We start from the raw sequence: 19,938 nt of genomic DNA, 5'->3' as shown, positions 1-19,938 counted from the left end.
ATATACCGGTATATATGCACGGGAACGGCTAGTGAAACTGCTCATAGGGCTCCCAGTCCCAGGTGGCGGGCGAGGCCAGCATATACCAGTTGATCAAGACCCGCTCCACCGGATGATCACCTGAGGTCCTGTGGCGTTACAGAATTTCTTCAGGAAACTCAACGCCAGAGGAATCTAAGGCTGATGTTGCCATGAGACTTCTTGAGCTGGGAGACGTGGAAGACCGGGTGGACTTGTGAAGTACGGAGTAGCAGGCAACGCCAATTTATATGCTACAGCCCCAACTTGAGCTTCTATCTTGTATGGCCCAAAAAATCACAAGACAAATTTCTGACTGGATTCTGTGTTAGCGGCGACGCGAATGTCATTATTATCTAACTAACGTGGGCCGGCAATGGCAGCAGACTAGCAGCTAGAAGGAATTCAGCACACACGGTAGTAGGTGCGGTGAACACGGAAAGATCGTTAGTAATGGAAAATGGAAAAAAAAATTAGAGGAAGTCTATATAGAGTTTCTCCCTCTCCCAGCACTCGATTTTTTTGGACCGTTGTTCTCCTCATTCAACGGCTCACGCTCTTCTTTTCTCCTCTCGACGCCTACTGTTCTTCTTGTTCGTCGCCGGAGGAGGAGGAGGAGGAGACCTACCTTGCCCGATCCGCCATGGCCGCTGTTGGTGGGGGGAGGAGCTTGACGCGGGTGGAGGCGTTGGTGCAGGGAGGATCTCGCTGGGGAGGAGCTTGCCGGTCGCCGGAGAGAGATAGAGAGTTGTTCCGGGTCGGCGAGGTTCGGCACCGGTGGAGCGGGCCGGCTCGGCAGGTCGACGACAGTGGAGAAGAGGACAGAGAGGAGGAGCAGGGTGCGGCAGGCCTGGGAGTGGGCGGAGGGGAAATCGCGCGCGAGGAGGAGGGGAAACGCGCAAGTGCTGTATAGACTTCCTCAAAAATTAGGCAGGGAAACAGCAAGAAGGGGGATTAGTTTCTGTCTTCAGATGAGATGGTGAAGCTAAGACGAGTTCAGAGTTCAGAGTTCAGAGGAGTATTTTTGGATTCAGTTATCTCACTGCATTTTCATGGTCTGGTTTTCACAGTAGAGTATTATGTGCAAATTCATTCCAGATCTGGCTTTTCTTCCTACAAATTTTGCGACATTTCAACTGTTTTAGCACCAACTGGGAGTAGTGATGACAGAGGGTGGAACCTCGTTCCGTTATTTATCTAAAAAAAGCTGGTAGGAGGGAGTAGTAGTACCAAGCTCCCACCAACTGCATGCTTTTAGCAACTTCAGTTAAAAGAGGGAAATCCATAGCCATAATTGAGAAACCGAGAACAGCATGATGTTGAACTCCAATATTACTACACGATCGAACCTTGTGAAACTGTGTTATCCCTTTAAATGTACCAACACAATTACAGAGGTTTAAGAGCCATATTCATATAAATTGAAGTTCAAATCAAGTGCCTAGCAACTATCGTTTGAAGATATAGATAGCCAAGACTAAATAAAAAAGAAATCTAGAATTGTTAAAACAAGCAATATCGCAAAACTATCATCTGCATGCCCTACATAGATCACCCAAATTATATGGGAAAAAGATATACGTTCAGGCGATATTCTGCAAATTATAGACGTTTATTATGTCTCAAGAGGATGGTAAGCTTTTCAACTCTGGCGTGCTTGGATTAATTTTCACCACAGAAAGAGAAGAGAGTTGTGAAGGGCGTGTGGGTTCAGGCGCGGGAGTAGCAAAGTTGAACCGGGCCGGGCGAATTTCATAGCAACTGGGAGATGGGCCGATTCAGGCGGTGTAGGCGTGAGTGGGCGGGCCTTAAGGTGGTGCCACGTGCGTTGCGTCTGTGAGCCCATCCTTAAGTAAAATCGAACGACATTGGTTAACTCAACCCAGAACCTATCTCTGTCTGTGTTCACTTGTCTGAACTAACCTCCTCTTTGATTTGAGTAAGAACTAGGAAGTGGTATTTAGTTTTAGCGAGTTGTTACTGGATTTTTTTGGTATTTATATATTCTAGCTGTGTGTTTTTTTAGTCTAGTTTGCACTAAAAAACTGAATACCAACTAATATATTTTCCTTTTTTAATACAACTTGTGGAAAAACTTTTATCACTTTTTTTAAATAAAATTTATATATATATATATATATATAAAACTCTTTTTTTTTAGTGACATTGATGATGAGGCCATGGCTCTATTTGTGCGTAAGATGGGCAAATTCATGAAGAAGAAGGGCTATGGTGCAAGAAAGAGAAGAGATCACACCAAAACCAAAGAATATGTGAGAAGATGTTATAATTGCAAGAGCCCCGATCACGTTGTAGCGGATTATCCCTACAATAGTGATAATAATGAGGATAAGAAGAAGAAGCACGAGAAGGAGAAGAATGGAAAGAAGATGACCTTCCAAAATAAGAAGAAGGGTGGAGGCTATGTGATCACTTGGGATAGTGATGGCTCTAGTGATGATGGCAAGAAATCTATCAAGAAAGCACCAGCAAGCATCGCCATCAACAACAAGCCCTCCATCTTCGACACTCCATCGACATGCCTCATGGCAAAGCCTACCAAGGTAAAATATGACGTGAGTGATGATGAATAATGTGAAAGTGATGCTTGTAGGAGTGATGATGATGATGATGAGTACACCAAGGAGGAGCTCATGGACATGTGTGAGCAAGTGCACACTTGCTTTGAGATAAAGAGAAAGGAGTGCAAAGAATTGTGCAAGAAAGTTAAATTTCTTGAGTAATCCTTTGATGAGCTAAATGTCACTCATGAGAGGCTAATAGAAGCCCATGAGAAGCTTGGCAAAGCTCACTCTAAGCTTAAAAAGGCTCACCCCTCTCTCATTTAGCAAGTCAAAATGGAGGAAATCAAGGAGGAGCAAATGATTGTGTCTTGTGATGTAGAACTAACATGTGATATTATTGATGAATCTTTTTATAAGCCCATTATAGTTGCTCCCACTAACCCTTCTTATAACACTTCTACTTCAACTTCACCTTTGAGTGATGGTTTTACTTGTAATGCCTCACTAATGGTGAAAAATGAGACCCTCAAGAAGGAGGTGAATGAGCTCACTCGTGCCTTAGGCAATGCCTATGGTGGAGATGCCCGTTTGCTAAAGTGCTTGGGCAGTCAAAGATTTCCTCTCAACAAAGAGGGATTATGCTATACCCCCAAGAAAGACAAGGTGGCCTTTGTCACTCTCAAAGCGAGCTTTGTGAAGGACAATGGTTGATTTTGTAATAAATGCAAGCAAGTTAGGCATATAGAGCAATATTGCAAGACTAACAAGAACAAACAACCTAATGTATCCCCAATTAGATTTGATTCTTATTAAATGCTTGTTAAGAGTGCCAATGGTGTGAAGGCTAAGTTCATTAGTGCACCAATTATGGGCCCAAAGAAGAAGGTCATTTGGATACTAAAGACCTTGGTAACTAACCTTCAAGGACCTAATCAAGTTTGGGTACCTAAAAAGAATTGATCTTCTTTTGTAGGTCAATTATAAAGCTGGAGGAAGGCATTGGGTGCTTGATAGTGGGTACACATAACACATGACCGATGATCTAAGAATGTTCAATTCAATCAATGAAAATAAGAGCAATAGGATTGATAGTATCATATTTGGTGACAATGGCAAAGGCAAGGTCAAAGGTCTTGGTAAGATTACAATATCCAATGACTTGAGTATTTCTAATGTGCTACTAGGAGAGAGCTTGAACTTTAATCTATTATTGGTAGCTCAATTGTGTGATCTTGGTTTCAAATGCATATTTGATGTGGATGATGTAGATATCATACGTGTAGATGGCTCTAACATGATATTCAAAGGATTTAGATACGAGAATCTATACTTGGTTGATTTCAATGCTAGAGAAGCTCAATTATCAACATGTTTGCTCACTAAATCTAGTATGGGTTGGTTATGGCATAGAAGGCTTGATCATGTTGGAATGAAAAAATTAAACAAGTTGATAAAGCATGACTTAGTTAGAGGTTTGAAATATGTCACATTTGAGAAGGATAAACTATGTAGTGCATGTCAAGCTGGAAAGCAAGTTGGTAACACACATCCTAAGAAGAGCATGATGAGCATATCTAAGACATTTGAGTTAGTGCACATAGACTTGTTTGGACCAACCACATACACTAGCATTGGTGAAAATAAATACGGATTTGTGATTGTGGATGATTTCACTAGATACACATGAGCCAAGAAAGTAGGCTGCAAATGTGTCTACAAAACTAAATATGACTTCAAAGGGAATGTAGAAAGATTTAAAACGCGACTTGTGACGAAAGGCTTCACACAAAGAGAAGGCATAGATTATAATGAGACATTTTCTTCAGTCTCATGTAAGGATTCTTTTAGAATTATAATGGCGCTTGTAGCACATTACGATTTAGAATTACATCAGATGGATGTAAAGACGACGTTCCTAAATGAGGATTTGGAGGAAAATGTTTACATGGCATAACCCAAAGGTTTTGTTATAGAAAGAAAAGAACGTATGGGATGCCGCATGAAAAAATCCATTTACGGATTAAAACAAGCATCAAGACAATGGTATTTAAAGTTTGATAGTACAATAAGGAAGTTTGGGTTTCAAGAAAATGTAGAGAACAATTGCGTTTATGCAAAGTTCAAGAATGGGAAATATATTTTCCTAATCTTATATGTGGATGACATCTTACTCGCTAGTAGTGATATTAATCTACTACTAGAAACGAAGTTCTTGTCATCGAATTTTGATATGAAGGATAACAGTGAAGCTTCGTTCGTTCTAGGAATAGAGATTCACCGAGATAGAAGAAAGAGGGTTTTATGATTATCACAAAAGACATACTTAGAAAAGGTTCTAAAGAAATACAGTATGTAAAATTGTAAGCCTTCACCTGCTCCCATAGTCAAGGGCGATAGATTTAGGGAATTCCAATGTCCCAAGAACCAATATGAGATCGATCAAATAAAAGTGGTTCCATATGCTTCTTCTATCGAAAGTTTACAGTGTGCTCAAGTGTGTACACGTCCTGACTTAGCGTTTGTTATCGGGTTACTTGGTAGATATCTGAGTAATCTAGGAATGGAACACTGAAGACTGATAAAAAAAAGTTTTGCGTTACTTACAAGGCACAAATGCTCTCATGCTAACGTACAGAAGATCTGATTCCCTACACATAGAGGGGTATTCAGATTTAGATTATGCGGGAGATGATAGAAAGTCCACGTCAGGATATATATTTACTCTCGTAGGAGGAGCTATATCGTGGAAAAGTTCTAAGCAAACCGTCACTACATCATAGACAATGTATGATGAGTTTGTAGCGTGTTATGAGGCCACATGGTAGGTGAATTGGCTGAAGAAGTTTATGCCCGGGTTGAAAGTGGTAGACGACATACATAAGCCACTCAAGTTGTACTGTGATAATAATCCAGCAGTATGTTATGCTCACAACAATAAGCCAAGTGGTGCTGCCAAACACATTGACATAAAGTATTATATTATGAAAGACAAAGTCCGAGATCATATAATTAGTCTTGAGCACATAAGTACAGAAAAGATGCTCGCGGATCCGCTTACAAAAGGCTTACCACCCAACGTGTTCAGAGAACACTTAGCCGGCATGGGTTTAGGGAAAAACCTATGATTCCTGACAATAAGGCCCTAGTTGAGAATCTGTTTCAAAACAGAGAGGTGCATTGTAGCTGTTAATCTAATGGCACTGATCGTGACGATGAAGCACGCTCTATGCACTGATCTATGATGGAATGAAAAAAATAAAGTAAATTAAGTTTAAGTAATAAGATGAGATTAAGGGAGATATTGTTAGTGTTGATCTCTCCAGCTCGTCCCAACGGCCGAGTTGGACCTTGACCTCGCGCCCTGATCGGGGCGCCCAACCCTACATGGTTGGTGGGCCCCGTCGCACTGCGCTATAAAGAGAGGTGGAGGACGGCTGCTCTCAGTACGAGGTTCACCGTGAGCCCAACAAACCCAATCCGATCTAGCGAGGGGCGCAGCCAGCGACGGAAAGCTCTACTGCCGTCTTCACCGCCGCCTCTCTGCCACCACTGCACTGCGACTGACCTCAACACCGTCACCGCGACACCGCCGACCCGGACCGCATCACCTTCGCCATGGCTACGTCAAGCTCTTCCTCTAAACCCGCGGATGGTCGGTGACATCTCACATCCCTTCATCTCTCTCTTTAGATCATGTTCTAGGAAGTTTTTATCTCGTAGGTAAGGTTGTACCCGCTAGATCTATGTCTAGGTGATCCACTGTGTCTATCATGAATGTGTAGAAGGATCTGATCCCATTCCTGGTTCACTTCCTGATCACATTGATGCAATTGTTGCTGATGAATCATCATCCCTTGATTAATGAGATGATACCCAGTTCAAAAAAATTAAACTATCTACTCATCTCTGATGAAAACGAGGGAATGCAACCTATATGATGCATGTCCATCAGGAGGAGGCCGGCGGCGGCGGGAACGGTACCTCCACGAGCCCTTCCAGCATCAGGACGACGCTCCTCATTGCGGGCCTCGCCTGGGGCTCCGCCTGCGCGCACCACACCGCAACCTTCACCGCCCGCTCCACCTCCACGGCCTCTGCCGCCTCGTCTTCGCAGCCCACGGCCCGCCACACCTCGCCGCGCAACAGCCACTCGTGTGCGCACTCCATGAGCGTCCGCTCCTCGCCGGCCTCTTCCAGCTCCATGCTCCGGCGGCACGTCACTATCTCCAGCAGCACCACGCCGTAGCTGTAAACGTCCGCCTTCACCGTCAGCGGCCCAACGCCGCGGTACCACTCCGGGGCCATGTACCCGCGCGTGCCGCGCACCCCCGTGAATGTCCGCGTCTGGTCCGGGAGCAGCAGCTTCGCCAGCCCGAAGTCGGCGATCTTCGCCGTGCCCGACGCGTCCATCAGGATGTTCTGCGGCTTCACGTCGCAGTGGATCACCCGGCTGTCCAGCTCGTCGTGGAGGTAGTGCAGCCCGCGCGCGACGTCCAGCGCGATGCCCATCCGCTCGCCCCACGCCGGCGGTCCGCCTCCGCCGGCGCTGTTCTTGAACAGACGCTCCGCCAGCGACCCGTTGCTCATGTACTCGTACACAAGCAGCCGGTTGGCGCCCTCGTGGCAAAAGCCCAGCAGCCGGACCAGGTTCCTGTGGCTCGTCCGCCCGATGGCGCGCAACCTCCCGCTGGAACTCCACTTCCCCCTCCTCCACCACCTTCTCCAGCCGCTTCACGGCGATCGCCTTCTCTCCGCCGTTGTGCAGCAGCGTGCCCCGGAACACCGTGCCGAACGCGCCGCGGCCCAGCGGTTCGCGGAAGTCGCACGTCGCGTGCTTCAGTTCCTTGTAGCTGTACGTCCTCAGGGGCGCCTCCTCGGCGTCCGGCTCCGCGACCGTCCTCCGATTCGCCAGGACCAGCCGGGCCGCCGCCACTAGCGCGGCTAGCGACACGCACGTCAGGATCCCGATGCAGACCAGAGCGACGATGGTCGTGCGCCCGACGCGGCGGCCCCTGCCGCCGCCGCCGATTGCCGGGCTCCCCGAGGTGATCTTGACGAACAGTGTGTAGCCGCCGCCCGTGCGGCCGTACATGAGAGGGAGCTGCTGCTTAGTGCACGTGCCGTCGTTGCTGTTGAGCAGCACGGCGGCGCAGAGGCAGTCGGCCATGCACGCGGCCTGGCAGTCGGCGGCGCTGGTGGCCGCGCCCAGCACGGCGTACCCCGTGTCCGGCCAGGACATGTTCTGGATCGTCTCCATGGACAGACCGGCCGCGCAGTCGCCGGCGCCTGAGGCTCTGGTGCACCCGAGCGCGCCGTTGGCAGCATCGATGAAGTCAAACCCCGGAGGGCAAAGGCAGCTCGGCTGCGCGTCGCGGTAGATGACGCAGTAACTGTTGGGCCCGCACGCGCCCTTGACCTGGCACGGGTCGCTTGGCCCGATCAACTGGACGTCGGTCGTCCACGCGCCGTCGGACGCGACGGCGTGACGGTACAGGCGCAGGACTCCGTCGGGGTCGAGCGTGACGCGGTAGAAGACCTGCGTCTCGGCGGGCGACCGCGCGGCTCCGGGCCGCGTGAGGTTCTTGGTGTAGTTGCCGCCGTTGCCGGTGACGTATAGCACTCCGGTGGCGTCTAGGCGCAGGGTGAGCGGGAAACCGATATGGAACGTGCCGGTGGCCCAGTACGCGGCGGTCGCGACATTCTCCGTCTGCACGGGGTACAAGACGAGGTTTTCGTCGTTGAGCTGGCTGGCGAGGCGGAACTTGCCGGCGGCCCTGTTGGTGGGCGACACGCTGGAGAAGAGGTGCGCGCCAGGTACGAGGTCCTGACCGGGGAGCAAGGTGTCCGTGGGGAACTCGAACGTGGACCACACCACGGCCCCGTCGGCATCGTAGAGCACGAAACTGCCGTCGTCCCGCATGGCCGCAGAGAGGGCCGGCTGGGGAGGAGCAGCGAGGCTTCTATACTGGCCGTCGGCGCCGGTCCAGAGCAGGCGGCCGTCTTCGGAGAGCTGGAGCTCGCCGCCGTTGGCCGGCGTGTCGTTGCCGGCGGCCGTCCACGTGACGGTCACGTTGGGCGATGTGGCGAACCAGACGCCGACGGCGAGGCCGCCGCCCGTGGCGTAGAAACCGAAGGCGAAGCGGCCGGATGGGGAGGGCCAGGCGGCACCGGCGGCGGCTGGCAGGGAGGTCCCCAAGGTGATGTTGGTCTGCGCACCTGACATGGGCAGGGAAACAAGCGTGGCGAGTGCGAGCAACAGCAGACGGATGAGCAACACCATGGCTGCCAAGCTAGCTAAACTAACGTCTTGACTCTTGAGCACGCCTAAGCTCCATATATGTATGGTGGAGCTGGACTGCTGGAGCAGCAGCAGTGATGAATGTACTTCCTCTGTTCCAGTCTGGCAGCTTGACTAGTTCTCCTTCTGTCCAAAAATATACTTGTCCCGTTTTGTGAATTATAGTTCACTTTTTCAAGTTTGAAGAAGTTTGACCTAGGACAAAATCGATGGAATTTTATTTTATCCTAATAATAAGTTCGTACTATAATTTGGAAGGGAGGGCATAATGGCTTATATGAGTTTGTCCACCGGTGGCCAACTTTATACTCTCTCCGTTCTAAAAAGATGATTTGATTTTTCTTAATACATTGTTTTTTTAACTAATATATGCTTTTGCTATGTACTATATATCTAAATGTATGACAAAAGCTTCGTATCTAGAAAGTCAGAACGTCTTATAAATTGAGAAAATAGAGGGAATAAAAAGGAATAATAGCATTTACAATACTCCCTCGGATCTATAATAAACCAACTTCTGTACCTGTCCTAACTATTCAAACTATTTAAAATTGATCAATTCATAGAGAAGATTATCAACCTCTGCACCTGGCCTAACTATTTAAACTATTTCAAATCGATCAATTCATAGAGAAGATTATCAACGTCTACGACACTAGATAACTTATTTATGAAAGTACATTTTATGTGGAATCTAATGATTTTAGCTAGATAGCATAAAGTGTCTATGCTCTTTACTATAGGTTGGTTAAATTTAAAGATTATTTGACTTATGACAACTTTACATATTGATTTTTCTTGATATAGTGGGAGTCTATTATTTCCATATGTAAGCTTCTCTCTATTTATGCTGCAGTAGATGCTGATCTTTTTTTCTACTAGCAATATATGCACGTACGTTGCAACGGGAGAAGAATTTAATGCATTGTCAGTGGCATGAGTGTGGCTACACGGTGAAGCCATCCGTGTGTGGGCACAGTGGCCACAACAACACGCGCACCTAGTGTCACCGTGAGGCAACCTAGGACGTTAGTGTGCCAACCATTGACAAAGACATGGGCTAGCATTGTGCAATGCCGCAATGGGGCGGTACGGCGTGTGGGCGTGACTCTAGTGGTGCTTGAGTGGATGCGTCTGCCGGCGATGGCATAGGCGTGGCCTGACGACCGCGGTTGAGCGAGCGCAACCCTTAGAGTGTCCTTAATGATCGAGAAGAGCAGCATGCATGGGAGACCTATCGTCCATGCCATCGGTGCACGCGACGACGCAACGGTTGGTGGTGGTCAGCCTGGCAAGGAGTAGTTGGATCACGTGAGGGTCAATCGATTGCTCCACTGTCGGCCTTCCCCACTGCAGGTCCTCATAATTTCAGTATGGTTTATGTGTCCTCCGCCTTGCCTTATCATTATTGTTCTCATGCGCCCTCTCGAGGTCTCTAATTCTTATAGGGTCATAGGTACGACAATCCATTTGCACGTGCTAACGAGACTTTAGAAGTGGAACGGGTTATGGCCTGAGAGAGGGAAGGAGAACAAATAAGGCTACCTCTACGTAACTCGAGTAAAGGATATAATGGATGCAACAATTCGTGGTGGAAATATCTACTAAAAAATAGGAGATACTGGTTTAAAAATACGACCAAGTGATTTAGTATTAGAGATAAAGGCATTAGTAAGAAATCAACAAAACCAATAAAAAGAAAGGAAAACTCAGAGCAGACATAATTTTTGGGAGAGGAAAAGGAAAAAAAAAAAGCAGGGAAGGAAAAACAGATGAGGAGACTGAGAAAAAAAAAGATGCAAAAACAGAAAAACTAAAAAAACGGACGAAACTAAAAAACAATGAAAACGGAATCGAAAAACAAGGCGGACGAACTACCTCTCGCGCTTAATATTTAATATATTATTAGGAAAAGAAAAAAGAAAAAAACATCTGTCTACCGACCAGACCAACAACGGAACGGGCAAAAACAGAAACGAACACGATGAGAAAAATACATGATGTTTATTTATAAGATACTAGAAAATCAGATTATTCAATATCAAAGGAATTTATTTGATTAGGATTACTATCCACCTTACCTCGAGACTCCTGGCGGGGAGAAACATGGACCGGGTGGTATGCTGGTACTCAGGACTGGTTAGTCTTTTATTAGGACTACAAGTAGATAAGTGATTTTCGTCCATAGCGATCGTGTTTCGTTATAGGCCCTGTTCGTTTAGCTTATAAGCCGTATTTTTTCAGTCAACGGATAATATTTTTCTTTCACAATAAATCAGCCAACAGTACTTTCAGTCATGGCTTATCAGCCAAGCGAACGTGACAATAGTTGGCCGAATCAAACTCGTACACAACTGCACATATGAGGCAATTGCTTGTCGCCGAATCCTAGCCAGCAAGGAGGTGGAACTAAGACAAGATCTAGTCTAACTCGTATGGGCATATGTTATATATATAAATTTAGAAGGAAGAAACTCTTCATTTATCCGGTAGTTAGAGGGAGACGGATCAAAAAAAAAAATAAACTGAATTTTGCTTTTTTATTATTAGATAGGTATAGATATAGATAAGCCTTCTTGTTTTGACAAACTAGTATTTTCTATAAGCTTGATTAAACATAGGATAATACATTTGGTCACACCTCTCAATTGACTCCATTGACCACTACCTTATGTTTTTGTGTTCAAGGATTATCGGTCAAATTCATATTGACCAGCGACCGCAATGTGCGTTGTAGCTAGGATGGACAAGGACAATTCATGATGGATGGCGATAGGAAAGACCGGACGGACTTTGTGTCAGCGACGCAATGGCGGTATATATTATATATTATCTCTAATGGGGGCCGGCAATGGCGTTTCGTAGCAGAAGCAGCTAGGGGCAAGGAACTGAACACGCACGGTAGGTACGGTGCCCGTCGATAGCAATGGAAAATGGTAAATTTAGGCAGGGAGACAACAAGAGGAGGGAGTTGTTTCTGTATTCAGACTTTCAGAGGTTGAAGACGACTTCAGAGTTCAGAGGAACAGTTTATGGATTCAGTTATTTCATTGGTAATCGTCATCAGGTTACAACCCCTAGCTTATATAAGTAGCTAGTAGCGGTGTACCACTGCATTTTGATGATCTGGTTTTCACAGCAGAGTAGATGTGCAATAAATCTTGCTTTTCCTTCGAATTTTGCAACATTTAAAATGTTTTAGCACCAACTGCAGCTGGTAGCAGTATTAGTGGTAGGACCAAGCACCAACCAACTGCATGCTTTGAGCAACTTCAGTTAAAGAGGAACCATAAATATTTTTCTACTATCATGAACCTAGGACGTTAGTGTGCCAACCATTGACAAAGACATGGGCTAGCATTGTGCAATGCCGCAATGGGGCGGTACGGCGTGTGGGCGTGACTCTAGTGGTGCTTGAGTGGATGCGTCTGCCGGCGATGGCATAGGCGTGGCCTGACGACCGCGGTTGAGCGAGCGCAACCCTTAGAGTGCCCTTAATGATCGAGAAGAGCAGCATGCATGGGAGACCTATCGTCCATGCCATCGGTGCACGCGACGACGCAACGGTTGGTGGTGGTCAGCCTGGCAAGGAGTAGTTGGATCATGTGAGGGTCAATCGATTGCTCCAGTGTCGGCCTTCCCCACTGTAGGTCCTCATAATTTCAGTATGATTTATGTGTCCTCCACCTTGCCTTATCATTATTGTTCTCATGCGCCCTCTCGAGGTCTCTAATTCTTATAGGGTCATAGGTACGACAATCCATTTGCACGTGCTAACGAGACTTTAGAAGTGGAACGGGTTATGGCCTGAGAGAGGGAAGGAGAACAAATAAGGCTACCTCTACGTAACTCGAGTAAAGGATATAATGGATGCAACAAATTCGTGGTGGAAATATCTACCCCTAGCTTATATAAGTAGCTAGTAGCGGTGTACCACTGCATTTTGATGATCTGGTTTTCACAGCAGAGTAGATGCGCAATAAATCTTGCTTTTCCTTCGAATTTTGCAACATTTAAAATGTTTTAGCACCAACTGCAGCTGGTAGCAGTATTAGTGGTAGGACCAAGCACCAACCAACTGCATGCTTTGAGCAACTTCAGTTAAAGAGGAACAATCCATAATTGAGAAACCGAGAACAGTTTGTTTCTTGAAGAAATTAAAGTCACACATAGCTAGACGACATTTAAAAAAACGATGAGAAAAATGTAAACGATCGATTATCCAATGTCTGGACAAAGGAAAATCTAGTGAAGGAAGCTGCCCAACAAATAAACATGCACCCCCTTCCAGGTCTGAACCTGCAGGCCAGGGAGAAGATCAGCGTATGTAGCGTTGAACGCCAATATTCCTGCACAATAGAACCTTCGCTCCGAGACTTTTAGCCCTTATATTAAATGTACCAATGGGTCCTGTTTAGTTCCCCTCCAAAACGCTAAATTTTTCAAGATTCCCCGTCACATCGAATCTTTGGATGCATGCATGAAGCATTAAATATAAATAAAAAATAAAACTAATTATACAGTTTAGACGAAATCCACGAGACGAATCTTTTAAACCTAATTAGACTATGATTGGACACTAATTGCTAAATAACAACGAAAATGCTACAGTGTCATTTTGCCAAAATTTTCGGCAACTAAACTGGGCCCAAGGCAATTGCAAAGGCTTAAGAGCCATATTTATATGAATTGATTGAAGTTCAAATTAAGTGCTTAGCAACTCCTCATCTGAAGATGCAGGAAACAGGACAGATCTTTGGCAGTGGCACCACTAAGATTAGACATGAGACATGGAGAAATAATCTGCATGCGTCCTACATGAATCATCCAAATATATAGGAAAACATATATATATATGTTAGGGTTTCAACTCTCAAGCGCTTGAATTTTTTTTTTCTTTTTGGTTTTCCTATACACTACAGTGCCACAAAGGGGTGACAAGGGAAACGTGCGTAGGTCAACACACCATCTCAAAATGTCTTTTGCTTTCTAGCTTGTTAAATCGCTTTTCGAAAATATACTAGTATTTATGAATTATGATGTATACTCAGTATCATTAGCCTAGATTAATAGTAAACTGTGTTTTCAAAATGAACATAGACAATAAAATTAATTAATAGGACCTTCTATTACGAATCTAATCAATTAATTTCTAAAAAATTAAAATCCTTAAAAGCGAGCTGACTGGCAATTCAAGAGAGCATTGATCAACTTCTAAAAAAAATGGCTACTCAGAAAGCAAAATGTGTACTCCCTCTGTCCCAAAATAAAAGTCATTCTCGATTGCAAAGATGTCAATATTTTTTAACTTTAACCAATTATATATAAAAGAATATTAATATTTATAATACATAATTAGTATCATCATTAGGTAGATCGTTGAATATAATTTTATAATAAATTTATTTAAAAATATAAATGTTGATCAAAATCGAGAAAGTTTAACCTACGCGTATCCTGAAACGACTTCTGTTATGGGACCGAGGGAGCAGTTATTTTGCGACTGACAATGGGGGAGCATCCATCAATTTCATATTGACCCGTGATCGCGACGTCCGCCTACCTACGATGAACAGTGCTACGGATGCACGAGTGTTTGCGACAGGAAAGCAAGTGTTTGCGTGTGCTTTGACGACTGACGATAAGGACGCTGCATCGTGCAAAATAAAGACCATGGACCGACCGAAGAAACCTCACTCGTGCTCCATGTCCACGACGCACAAAATCTCACGACGACATCACTCCTTTTTTTTTTCTCGTTGTCGTAGGCAGGGGCGGATAAAGGGGAGCTCCAGCTCCTACTGAGTCTGATTTCTTCGTTAGATCGTAGTTACTTAACCTCATATTATTATTAATCTCTAGCTTTAACTTTAAATCTTTATTATTTAGTCTCCTTTGTCCACGTCCTACATCCGCCACTTGCTACAATACAAATAGGGCATCTACTCCGGTACTCCTTCAAAATTTTACACGCATCTCAAAGCATTCAATTAAGGAAATTAACTTTTTTCTTATTTTTTTTTCAGTCTGGGCCACGCTTAGACCTAGCCCATCCAACCCAGACCTGAGTCTATCTATGGCCCTGTCCCCAAAGTAAAATCACCGTCACGACGCCATCCATTTGTTTCTGCCCTTCCGTGTGCTGCACCTCGTCGAGGAAGGAGACGGCGCCGCTGCGTCGACATTCCAGAGCTAGTGGAACTCAGCCGACCGAGCGACGCCGTCGTCGCCATTGAGGAAGAAGAAACCCCTGCGCCCTGCCGCGCCACCAGCCGGGAGGTGCTTGTCTGCGCCCTCACGCGCCATGCGTTCGACCCTTGGTCAACGAAGATCGGCAGCATGTTGAGAAGGTGGCCATACAGAAGCCCTTCGATGAGAGAGTTCCAGCCACAATGCGTCAAGAACGCGCCTACCGCGCCATGCGCCAGTATGGTGATTTGAGGAACCCACTCCATGGTGACCATCCGTTGGCCATGAGTGCGCTCTTGGAAGCCGGGTGGGAGAACGTCCGACTCTGGGACACCGCGTGGGGGCGCGGATAGGTGCCTCCTGGCTGGTGGCGCGGCGGGGCGCGGGCGAGCGCCTCCCCTTGCCGGTGGCACGGCGGGGCGCAGGGGGTTTCTTCTTCCTCAACAGCGACAACGACGGCGCTACCGAACCTCCTTGATCGAATTGTCGCGGTGCCGAGGTGCCGGCGTCGCTCGGTCGGCTGAGTTCCACTGCTTCAGAATGTCGACGCGGCGGCGCCGTCTCCTTCCTCGATGAATAAACGGTGGAGCAGCACACGAAAGGGCAAAAACGAACGGATGACGCCGTGACGGTGATTTTACTTTGGCGACAGGGCTGCTGGACCGAGGGCTAGGTTGGATGAAAGCTAGGTCTAAGCCTCGCCCAGACTTAAAATAATTACCTTAATTGGATGCTTTGAGATGTGTGTAAAATTTCGAGAGAGGAGTACCGGAGCAGATACCTACAAATAGGCACAGTGGCATTCCTTCCATTCCCGGATTTCCCAGTAGCTACGGCACCTGCAGTGAGCAGTGCAGACGTCTGCACTTGTGCAGTGTGCTCAAGAGTCAAGTCAATTGTTGTTTATCGTCAACGATCAGTATTCTCATGCTTCTCTGCCCATGCATGCTCTGTTCGTATGTCGGCTGATTTCAACTAATTTAATAATTATCTATAAAGGAGAATAAGCTAAATTAAGCTACCGAGCAACACCGAAGCCGCCAAGGTGGAACTGCATGCGACATTGGTCACGGACGAAAGAAAATGCATATGCATGTCACGACGACACGTCAGTCCTTTTCGTCGTGCAGTGTGCTAGCGCTACTCCCAGGTTGCTACGGCACCTACCTCGGTGTGCCAACGCGTGGCATGGCCGCATGGTCCTGGCTAAGCTTTCTCTGTAGCTGTCATTTGGTGTTTTTTTTTTCTTTTCTAAGAAATATAATCAAACGTTTATAGAGTATTTTTTTTAGATTTGATGATTGATTAGATTTATAGAAGATACTATCACTTTTTTATATCTCTTATAATATTATTTATGCGAAAGAAAATAAATTTTATTATTCATTAATAATATATATAATGATATGACATAAACTCGGAATATTTATTTTTTGAAAAAAGTGATTATTATTAACAAGAAAGCAAGAGACACTTGAGACGGTGCGTTGACCAACGTCCCTGTCCATGGTCAGTCACCCTTGCCTTGCAACGAATTGGACAAATTAATTAATAAAGTGGTTGCGTACGTGTGGCGTGACGAGTGCCGATGCCGAATTTGGATTGGTGTCGTCCAAATTAAAGACCATGGAGCGACAAAAGGAAAGCTCGCTTGCTCCATCGAGGAATTTGTTGGGTGTTACTCCATTTTTAAATTATAAGTTGTTTTAACTTTTCTAGATACATAAATTTTATTATATTTCTAGACATAATGTATATCTAGATGTGTAGTAAAATCTATGTATCTAGAAAAGCTGGAATAACCTGTAATTTGAAACAAATGAAATATATATATATATATACTAATAGAAAAAACTTCAAAAAATTATGTTGCCTTCTTTTTTCGGGTAGGAATAATTATATTCAAACTTGGTACAGTACACCCCTTTCTAAATTAGAGAAAAAAAAACAATATTTCATCTAAGTCATTTCATCACCTTCCTCTTTGATGGCCTTGGTCGATATAGTCCATATTCTAATCCCATCCAACATCGAAACCAGAATACAGCCGAATCCGCCTCGAAACCTTAGAAATGCATGCCGTAAGATCCAATGCCAACACATGATATATCCCTGTCGCCGTCCAGCATGCATTCCAGATATATAAACATATGCACTACCACTACAAGTGTGTGTGTGTGTAAACCAATTTGGCCTATATGAAAGGTGACCTAAATATATCCTCATGTACGTTCATATTCAGCTTGGACTTAATGCACGCATGATGGAACAATCTTTGACTAACAACACAACCAAATCTCTAGTTTACTTGCAAGGACCATATCCTAATTAAATCCTCATCAGCATGCTACCAGTCAATGAATTCAATTCAATTCATCACTCCTCCTTCAGCTGCAGCCATGGTGGAGTTCATTTCATTTAGCTAGCTTGGCCACCGACGCGCGCCATGGCTCTACCCACCCCCATGCTATCGCTGCTCGCGCTCGCCACGCTTCTTTCCGTGCCCGTGCCAGGTGCCGCGCAGCAGCAGACCACCAACGTCACCTCGGGGACCTCCCTGCAGGCGGCCGCGGGCGCCGGCTGGCCGTCCCCGTCGGGCCGCTTCGCTTTCGGCTTCTACGCCACGGACGGGGGCCTCGCCGTGGGCGTCTGGCTCGCCACCACCCCCCAACATCACCGTCACGTGGACGGCCAACCGCAACGACACGCCGTCCACGGGTGGCGCGCTCTGGCTCACCTACGACGGCCGCCTCGTCTGGACGGGCCCCGCCGACGGCCAGGACCGGAACCTCGCGGTGCCGCCCCGGCCGGCCGCCGCCGCCGCCATGCGCGACGACGGTAGCTTCATGCTCTACGACGCCAACGGGACCATGGTCTGGTCCACCTTCGCCGCGCCCACCGATACCCTGCTCCCGGGCCAGGACCTCGTCCCAGGCGCGCAGCTCTTCTCCAGCGTCTCGCTCACCGACAGAGCCACGGGGAGGTACCGCCTCACCGACCAGCTCAACGACGGTAACCTCGTCCTGTACCCGGTCCAGACGGAGAACACCGCGAACTCCGGGTACTGGGCCACCGGCACGTTCCAGATCGGCTTCCCGCTCACGCTGCGCCTCGACGCCACCGGCGTGCTCTACGTCAACGGCAACAACGGCAACTACACCAAGAACCTGACGCGGCCTGGCACCGCGCGGCCTCCAGGCGAGACGGACGTCTTCTACCGCGTCACGCTCGACCCCGATGGGGTCCTCCGCCTGTACCGCCACGCCGTCGCGTCGGGGGGCGCGTGGACGACCAGCGTCCAGTGGATCGGGCCGGACGACCGGTGCCACGTCAAGGGCGCGTGCGGGTTCAACAGCTACTGCGTCCTCGGCCCCGACGCGCAGCCCGACTGCCGGTGTCCGCCGGGGTTCAGCTTCATCGACACCGCCAACGCACCACTCGGGTGCACCGAGACCACGGGCGCCGGTGACTGCGCCACGGCTGGTTCTGGTGCTACTGCTAGCATGGTCTCGATGCAGAACATGTCCTGGGCGGACACGCCGTACGCCGTGCTGGGCGCGGGCACGAGCGCCGCCGACTGCCAGGCCGCGTGCATGGCCGACTGCCTCTGCGCAGCCGTGCTGCTCAAAAGCAACGACGGCACCTGCACCAAGCAGCAGCTCCCGCTCCGGTACGGCCGCGCGGGCGGCGGGTACACTCTGTTCGTCAAGAACGCCGCGGGAAGCCCAGCGATCAGCGGGGGGCGCCGCGTCGGGCGCTCGGACACCGTCGCGCTGGTCTGCATCGGGGTCCTGACGTTCGTGTCGCTAGCCGCCCTCGTGGCGGCGGCGCGGCTGGTCCTGGCGAACCGGAGGACGACCGCGGAGCCGGACGCAGGGGAGGCCCTGGACGAGGAGGCGCCCCTGAGGTCGTACAGCTACCAGGAGCTGGAGGATGCGACGTGGAGCTTCCGCGAGCCGCTGGGCCGCGGCGCGTTCGGCACGGTGTTCCGGGGCACGCTGTCGCACAACGGCGAGAAGGCGATCGCCGTGAAGCGGCTGGAGAAGATGGTGGAGGATGGGGAGGTGGAGTTCCAGCGGGAGGTGCGCTCCATCGGGCGGACGAGCCACCGGAACCTGGTCCGGCTGCTGGGGTTCTGCCACGAGGGCGCCAACCGGCTGCTGGTGTACGAGTACATGAGCAACGGGTCGCTGGCGGAGCGTCTGTTCAAGAACAGCGGCGGACCGCCGGTGTGGAGCGAACGGATGGGCATCGCGCTGGACGTCGCGCGCGGGCTGCACTACCTCCACGACGAGCTGGACAGCCGCGTGATTCACTGCGACGTGAAGCCGCAGAACATCCTGATGGACGCGTCGGGCACGGCGAAGATCGCCGACTTCGGGCTGGCGAAGCTGCTGCTGCCGGAGCAGACGCGGACGTTCACGGGGGTGCGCGGCACGCGCGGGTACCTGGCCCCGGAGTGGTACCGCGGCGTTGGGCCGCTGACGGTGAAAGCGGACGTGTACAGCTACGGCGTGCTGCTGCTGGAGATCGTGACGTGCCGGCGGAGCATGGAGCTGAGGAGGCCGGCGAGGAGCGGACGCTCATGGAGTGGGCGCACGAGTGGCTTGTGCGCGGCGAGGTGTGGCGGGTGGTGGGCGGCGACGAGGCCGTGGACTCCGCGGAGGTGGAGCGGGTGGTCAAGGTGGCGCTGTGGTGCGCGCAGGCGGAGCCGCAGGCGAGGCCCGCCATGAGGAGCGTCATCCTGATGCTGGAAGGGCTCGTTGAGGTGCCGTTCCCGCCGCCGCCGGCCTCCTCCTGATCCCCAATTCCCGTCGGGATGGCCGGATGGGGATGCTTGCGCGCGCCATCGCGTAGCTAGCTATCTAGCTAGCTTCTTGCATTGAGGATTGACAGCATACAGTAGTA

The 19,938-nt window shown here is 48.6% G+C and overlaps 2 pseudogenes; one reads left to right on the top strand and one right to left on the bottom strand.

Annotated features, from left to right (window-relative positions):
- Positions 1-6,491: 6,491 nt before the first annotated feature.
- Positions 6,492-8,781, bottom strand: LOC136454087 (G-type lectin S-receptor-like serine/threonine-protein kinase LECRK1; annotated as a pseudogene).
- An 8,625-nt stretch (positions 8,782-17,406) lies between these two features.
- LOC136454086 (G-type lectin S-receptor-like serine/threonine-protein kinase LECRK1) lies at positions 17,407-19,831 on the top strand (annotated as a pseudogene).
- The last annotated feature ends 107 nt before the right edge of the window (positions 19,832-19,938 follow it).

Source organism: Miscanthus floridulus, chromosome 5 (genome assembly GCF_019320115.1).
Source record: "Miscanthus floridulus cultivar M001 chromosome 5, ASM1932011v1, whole genome shotgun sequence".
In the NCBI taxonomy this organism is placed as follows: Eukaryota; Viridiplantae; Streptophyta; class Magnoliopsida; order Poales; family Poaceae; genus Miscanthus; species Miscanthus floridulus.
Note: the sequence above shows the minus strand (reverse complement) of the source record. Positions and strands in the feature narration are given on the sequence as shown.